The sequence below is a fragment of the Pteropus alecto genome, unplaced genomic scaffold (genome assembly GCF_000325575.1).
Source record: "Pteropus alecto unplaced genomic scaffold, ASM32557v1 scaffold459, whole genome shotgun sequence".
NCBI lineage: Eukaryota > Metazoa > Chordata > Mammalia > Chiroptera > Pteropodidae > Pteropus > Pteropus alecto.
Genome location: NW_006442483.1, coordinates 347,835 through 355,732, shown reverse-complemented (window position 1 = coordinate 355,732; position 7,898 = coordinate 347,835). Strand labels below are relative to the sequence as shown.

The following is a 7,898-nucleotide window of genomic DNA, read 5'->3' as shown; positions in this document are numbered from 1 at the left end:
TATTCTTTCATCAATCATCCATTGAATGCTGGCTGCCCTCTGGTAAGGGTAGTAATCATGAGCATGGAAGCTCATTTTAGGCTAGGATAAGTTCTGTAAAGGAATACAGTTGAGAGCTGTTGGACACCAATGCTCAGAGCAACTGGAAGAATAAATTTTTCAGATCTAGAAGAAAGGAAGAGGTTAGGGGCAGCAAATCACAGCATTCAATGAGATGTGTATACATGTATATGTTCTGCATGTGCTTTGGGTAGTTTTTTAGGGGGTACTTTTTTGTTTTCAGAAATGTAATAGAATATTCTGCTTCATATATATGTGCTTCCTATGTGGGGGCAGGTACTATAAAAATAAACTTATTTAGAAAGATTACAAATATGAGTAAAATTATTACAAATTTTTAAACCAGAGTATGTTAGTAAATAATTGAATTCTTACAAAACAAAAAGCAAGTTTTGTTATAACATCTATAAATTTGGCAGTTAAGAAAAACTTCTAAGCAGAGATGACAAAAGTAGAATTTTTAAGAGTGTCATTGTTAAATGGTTCATATAATAATACACAACTTGGAAAAAATATTAAAATTTGTAGTATTGCCTTGCTGAATGATGAACAAAATTATGCTAAATTTATTTTCAACTTCTTGTATAAAAATTTAGCTACCTAAGCTATGTGCTCAAATTACATATTCACTAGCACTTATTTTTATATTGTATAAAATAGAACACTCATTTGTTTGATTTCTAGCTATGGTAAAAACATGGGTACCTAACCATATTTTTCATTTACTTATAGTTATTAATTAATTTCATTACCCCTTTATTTTATAGATCTTGCTTTCCTTATTATCATGTCAAGGGTTTAATTCATTTAGCAAACACTTAAGATTATTCTACTTTGGGACTGATATTATGTTAGCTACTAAGGCTAAAAATATGAAAAGACATAGTCTAAGTGCCTGCTGCAGTCTTCAGGTGCCTAAGTGTATCACATTTTCATGGTATACACCTGTATATTACCTTCTGAATTAGAGAGTTTAGTAGGTAGAATTCTAAAAATGGCCAACCAAGATCCCATGCCCATATAATATTATTCCCATAATTGATTCAGTTATTATATCTGTAGATATAGATATAGATAGCAATATCTGTGTTACAGTTAAAATAGGGAAATTATCAGGGTGAGCCTAATCTAATAATATGAGCAGATGGATTTATAAGACTGATCGAAAAATATGAAGGCAGAGATTCAAAATATAAGGGAAATTTTATTTGTCATTGTGAGTTTAAAGATAGAGAAACCATGTACATTCCAAGGAATGTTGACAACTTTTAGTTGCTGAGAGAGGCTTCTGCCTGACAACCAGCTAACCAGCTAGAAAACAGGAATATTGGTCCTAAAACAACAAGGAACTGATTTCAGCCAATTCTTGAAAGAACTCTGAAGTGGATTATTCCCCAGAAACTACAAATAAAGCACATTCCAGCCAAAACCTTGATTTTGGCCTTGTGCGACTCTAGGCTGAGAACACAGTAGAGCCATGCCAGATTTCTGACCTATAGAACTATGAGATAATACACTTCCGTTGCTGTAAGTTACACAGCAAGATAAAACTAATACATGTAAGATAGAAATGATAAATGCAGGAATTGAATGTTATGCTTTAAAGTACTCTGGTGAGGAGTAAAATACATATGCTAAGTGACATCATAGAAAATGGCAGAGCAAAGAACTCTGAAAAATCTGTACTTTGTACAAACAAGAAGAACACATTCTCAGAACTCTCAGACTTGCAACAATTGAAGAACATTAATTCAAGATTAACAGCAAAATATCGGTAAGAAAAATGTCTTTTATAGCATTTTATCTTGCCCTATTTCTACCTCCATTTTTAAAGGTACGTGCTAGTTTGAAAACCAATAGCCTAGCAGGCACTAGAAGAATCAGAATTAGATTGGAGCTCTTCAAAGGGCCATTTTTAAAGAATTGTCCCTAAAAAGTCCACAGTTCCCTAGAGACTTCACTTGCAAAGCTTGTTTGCATGACCTGAATCAGAGCTCACTCAATATGAACACTTTTTTTTTTTTTTTTGCTAAGCATATTTCTAAAAATATTCAGTGGTAATTATTTAATATCACAGCTGCCTGAGGTGGAAATAATAGTTGGGGCAAACAACAAGCTAACAACACAACAACAATAATGAAACTTAAAAGGAAAAGCTGGAGAATGAGATGTCCAAAAGGGCTTTTGAAAAACTCCAACACATTTCTGGGATACTAGAATACCACGTACATGCATAGTGGTATGCACATACTCAGGGCTGTGGGCATACCCAGTATAGACTTAAAACTGTCCTAAAATCTTAATACTGGCTAAACTTGAGGCTCTGTACAAGTAAGAATTGGTGGTTATGGTATAGTTTTTAACTAGCACTGATAATCTACGAAAGATTGCAATAGTCTGAAGAAAATTTATTCAAGAACTGTAAATGACTTTTGCTGCTGCCTTAACCTGGGACTTGAATCCAGCCTCTCCCCTGCCAGAACACTGGGCCTGGCTCCGCTGAGGCTCTGGGCCCTAACTCAGCCTGCCACCACCACGGCAGACCCTAAATGTGCTTACCTTCCTGAACTATCAGGAATGAGCCAGATGTTTGAAACCAGTGGCCAACTTGAGGATGATCAGAGTTTGATGCAGAGTAGTCGATGAGCACAAGTGTGGAGGAAATCATTGTCAGTGCCAATGCTGCATATGACAAATTCAAAGACAAGAGAGTGGGGACAAAGAACTTGATTTCTTAGATTATATTGGAAAAACAAAAGGACCGGATATGAATCCAGAGAATAAAAGATGCTTGGAAAGGGTCTGGGAGTGAAGGAGATACCCTAGTAGAAGTATCAGCCAATACTTCATGAGGTCCAACAGCTGACAACTGAAGTTGAGAAAATCAAGACAACAGTGAAGGAGTCGGCCACTTAGAAGAAGCTGAACACTGTTGTGCTGGCTAAATAGCTGACATCCCTGAAGCAGTGTCTGGTTGCTTCCCACCTGGAGAAGCTGCTGGGAACAGATGCAGCTATCAATCGTAATGACCCCAACAGATCTCTAAGTGTCTGCTGCTGCAGCTGGAAGCAACAAAGAACAGTAAAGGAGCTGGTTCATGGGGAGAGACCACAAGTGGGACCCAGATAGTAGTGTTGTCACTTATGAACTACATTTTTGACCTGAGCAGGACAAAATCTCCCAAGCTGCCAAATTTGCAGAACCTGAGGAGTGCCTAACAGCTGGAAGGAACTGTACACTATGATCAAGATGCTCAATCCCCTTACTGCAAATCTACAGGGAGCCTGCCTTATGGAGTCTATAGAGCTGTTGTAGGCAAAGGTGAGGATCCCTGTACCTTACAGTTTTGGACCAAGTGTAGGCTCAGCTACCGAGTGTATTCATCAAGGTGAATGAGATTGCCAATCATAAAGCTTCTGTAGCAGATGCAGATACACAAAATAAAGTGTGCAAGCAATATGAAACCAAACAATGTTGAAGCTCCATTGCCTCTACCCTTCCTGAGCTGGTACAGAAACTTGTCATCATCAAGTGGCTGCATGAGCAAACCATAGTTTGGTCAGCTCTTGACAGACATACTTGGATATCCCACAACAAATTATTGTTAGTTTCGTCAAAGATAACACCACCTTCTTGACCAGGTGCAGACAACCATGCATGAAAACCTATCCACAGATGAGGGGAATTTTGCCAACATTGATGAACAGATGAAGAAGCTGGAAAGTGAGATCCTTTGGGAAGTGGAGAACAGAAGTAATGCCTACTCTTTTGAACTCTGTTAACAGATTACATAGGTTTTCCCCTTAATTATAACTCTCATATTCCCATCACATTTGACACTGGGGATAAGGGGTTCTTCTTGCATTTAGGGTTTATATTCTTTCTCTGATGACTAGAGTGGTAGCTGTATAATATTAGATGGTGGTTTCTCTTCGGGCCACAGGGATGCAGACATGGCCCTAGCTACATGCCAGCTCATGTCCAATACTATTTTGTCCAGTATATAAAAGGATTGGGTCCTGTCCTCCAACACAGCTTCTGTACCTGACTGTGACACTGCACAACTGTTTCTGACCATTAAATAATGTTGTACTCTGAAAAAAGAAGAAATATATCTGAATGTCTCTTAAAAAACAATAAGAATACTAAGCCTTGGGAGTGGTGAAAGTGTTTTCCAACATACACACAAAGCTCATCAGCGAGGAATGGAAGATGTATTGGTACCAGGCAGTTAATGAAATATTTGTCCAATCACTAGCTGACCATTAAGTTATCTGAGTAATTATTTCATTGATCATACAAAATAAAGCATAAATAAATATAGAATAAGTTCAGCAAGGTTGCTAAACAGGTGAAAAGTAAGATCAACAGCAACAACAAAACCTGAGGAGTCAGATAATCTGATTTTCAGTGTTGCTATATTATATAAAATATACAGATATCAACAAAAATTATAAGACATGAAAAGAAACAAGAATGTATGACTTATACATAAGACATAAAACAGTCAATAGAAACTGTTCCTAAGGAAGTAATGATATTGGAATTATTAGATAAAAACTTTAATAACCCATTTTAAATATATTTTAGGAATATGATAACAATGTCTCCTTGAATAGAGAATATACAGAAATAAAAATTGTAAGAAAAGAGACATATAGAAATTTTGAATTTGAAAACTACAGTAACATATTCAATATGCTTAAAAATAACAGAAATCAAGAATTCTATATCTAAAAAGTTATCTTTCAAAATATAAAAACTTAAAATATTTCCAGATAAACAAAAACTTAGAAATGTATTCTTAGAAGATCTATCCTATAAGTAATACTAAAAGAAGCATTTCAAGCCGAAATGAAAGATACTAGATAGTAAAAGAAATTCAATAAAAAAATAAAAAATATCAATACGAGTAACTACATAGATAAATACAAATGACAATATAAATGTATTTTTGTAACATCTTTTCCTCCTATTTGATATAAATGACATAACATATAGCAAAAATTATAAATCTGTGCTAATGAGAACAAGATATAGGAAACTGACTTCAGCTTTTATGACATACAGAGACTCAAAGTGAAGGGATGGAAAAAGATTAACCAGGCAAGTAGAAATCAAAATAGAGCATGAGTAGCTATAGATATATCAGATAAGAAAGACTTTAAGCCAAAAATGGTAACAAGAGATAAAGGGGTCAATTCATTAATAAGATATAATAATCATAAATATGTATGCACCTAACTTTGGGACATTTAAATACATTAAATAAGTATTAATATATCAAGGGAGAAAAAGACAGAAATAAAATAATAGGAAAAGTACTTCAATACTCCAGTTTCAGCAATGTATACATCAATAAGACAGAAAATCAATAAGGAAATGTCCAAACTGAACTGTAATTTAGGCTAAATGGACAATGCATTAACTCTATTTAAGGATTAGATTCTTAATTTTCATTTTTATTATCTTTACAGTTTCTCAAGAAATTGTATCAGTTTACATGAGAATAATTCAGGAGTCATGAAATGTTTATCTGGTGTACTCGTGTTACTTTTTTTCTCCTTAAAATCTATATATGTGAAAAATAATGTCTCTAAAAAGGAAGAGGGAATCAAATAGTAAGTGAATGTACAGTATCACTTCATCTATAAAAAAGTGAAATTAATCAACACATTTCATTTGACTTCTTGTTTGAACATTTTTTGGCACAGTAGGATGAATTAAAAAATATGGGCAAACTTTATTCATGTTGTTTAAGTTTAATAGTTTTCTATAATTGTAAAGAATAATCTAAATAATGTACCTATAAACAAAGCAAATAATTTATGAAATTTTGACATATATTCTACATGAACAGGTTGTCTGAATCACTCATTTAAGGAAGAAAGTATTTTGGCGATCTTTGGAAACATGGCAGAGTTAGAGACGTCCCCATATCTCTCTCCTTGAAACAACAATAAGCAGAGCATCTAAAACTCAACAACAACAACAACAACAACAACAAAAACAACCAAACTGCACACAGCACGTCTGAGCGTGGGATTTGCGCATAAGAGCTACCACAGGTCAGAATCCCAGGTGTTGGGTAGTGGACTGGGAGAAATAAATAAGCTTGTCTCGCGGCTGCTAGAGCTCCCTGTAGGAGGAGGGGGAAGAGAGAAGGAGTGGCGAGTTTGTGCGGTGAGTTCCCTGAGCATCCCTGACTGGGAACGTTGTGAGCTCCCCGTGGCCAGCTGGCTGCAGGGCCCAGTGATCAGGGAAGAAAGCAGAGAAGTGACGGAAGAGAAAAAACAGTTGATTTTTACCAGCTGCAGTTGCAAAACCAAGGCTGAGCTACAGCCTCCAACCACCAACCTAGAGGGCCCCTCTCCCCATACCCTCCAAGATGGAACACCAAGGGAATCTGAGCAAACACTACCAAAAGTGTTGCTAACACTGACAAGGACCGAAACTGAGGGTAGCAAGCATGATTAAATATCTATCAGAAAATAAAAAGGCAATTTTAAAGCCCTATATAAAGAAAGGATAGACACCACCTACTGGATACCAAAAGAAAAGTGCCTTCTCTGCAACAGGCTAAAGAAACATCTTTATATAATAAATCTTCTTTTTGGATAAAAAGCAGAATGCATTTCCATCAATACCTAAGCAGAAAAATAATCCATTAAATACCATGAACAATCAAGGTGACAAGCTATCTCAGAAAGAAAAAGAAAACTCTCCAGAAAATAAGCTTACTGACAGAGAAATATGCAACTTAAATGACATAGAATTCAGGATGGTACTTCTGAAACAACAGCAACAACAATAACAACAACAACAAAACTAAGCACAGCAAAAGTTGAAAAATGAAATAGCAAGTTTGGGAAATAGAATCAACTAAATGGAGTAAAGAATCAGGGCTATCGAAGACAGAAATCTAGAAATAAATCAAAAGGAAGAAGAGAAAATTTGAAGAACGAAAAATAATAAAAAAGAACTAGCTGATAACATCCAGAGAGGAAACATAAGAATAACAGGCATTATTGAAGGGGAAGAAAAGGAGCAGGGACTAGAAAGCATTTTCAAACAAATAGATGACAAGAATTTCCCAAATCTAAGGAATGAGCTGAAGCTTGGAATTCAAGAAGTCAGCAGAACACCCAAGTATCTCAACCCAAAAAGGCCTTAACAAAGACACATTGTACATAAAATTATCAAAAATAAACAACAAAGACAAATTCTCAGGGCAGCCAGGGAGAAAAAAAAAAGGAGAACTTATAAAGGTAAACCCATTAGATTATCCTTGGACTTCTCAGCGCAAACCTTACAAGCCAGAAAGAAATGGAATCAATTATTTAAACTATTAAGTGAAACTACCAGCCTAGAATAATGCATCCAGTGAAGCTCTCCTTTAGATATGAGGGGAAATAAAAATCTTTCCAGATATACAAAAATTGAGAGAATTCTCCACTACAAGGCCTGCATTAAGGAAGTACTGAAAGGGGTCAGTTCACCTAAAACAAAATGACAAAAAAAACGTACATAACTATGATTAAAGTGATTATTAGGCAAATAGAAGCAGAGGCATGCAACCTTTACTAAGAACAGGGCACTATAACCTTAAGTAATAAGAAGAGAATTGTTATAACAAGAGAGCAATGAACATTCAGCATACAAAGGGACAAATTGAGATTACAATGACTGAGAAGGGGTTGGGGTTTAAAGATCCAAATTTGCAAAGGGGAGTGGAGATAAGGCAAGCACAGAAGAAAATAGATGACTATATATATATAACTATCCTTTACATATTCATAATGGTAATCACACACCAAAGACTCAGAACTGACATATAT

At 35.5% G+C, this 7,898-nt stretch overlaps 1 pseudogene; it reads left to right on the top strand.

The window, feature by feature from the left end:
* The first annotated feature begins 2,646 nt into the window (after positions 1-2,646).
* Positions 2,647-3,842, top strand: LOC102889934 (annotated as a pseudogene).
* The last annotated feature ends 4,056 nt before the right edge of the window (positions 3,843-7,898 follow it).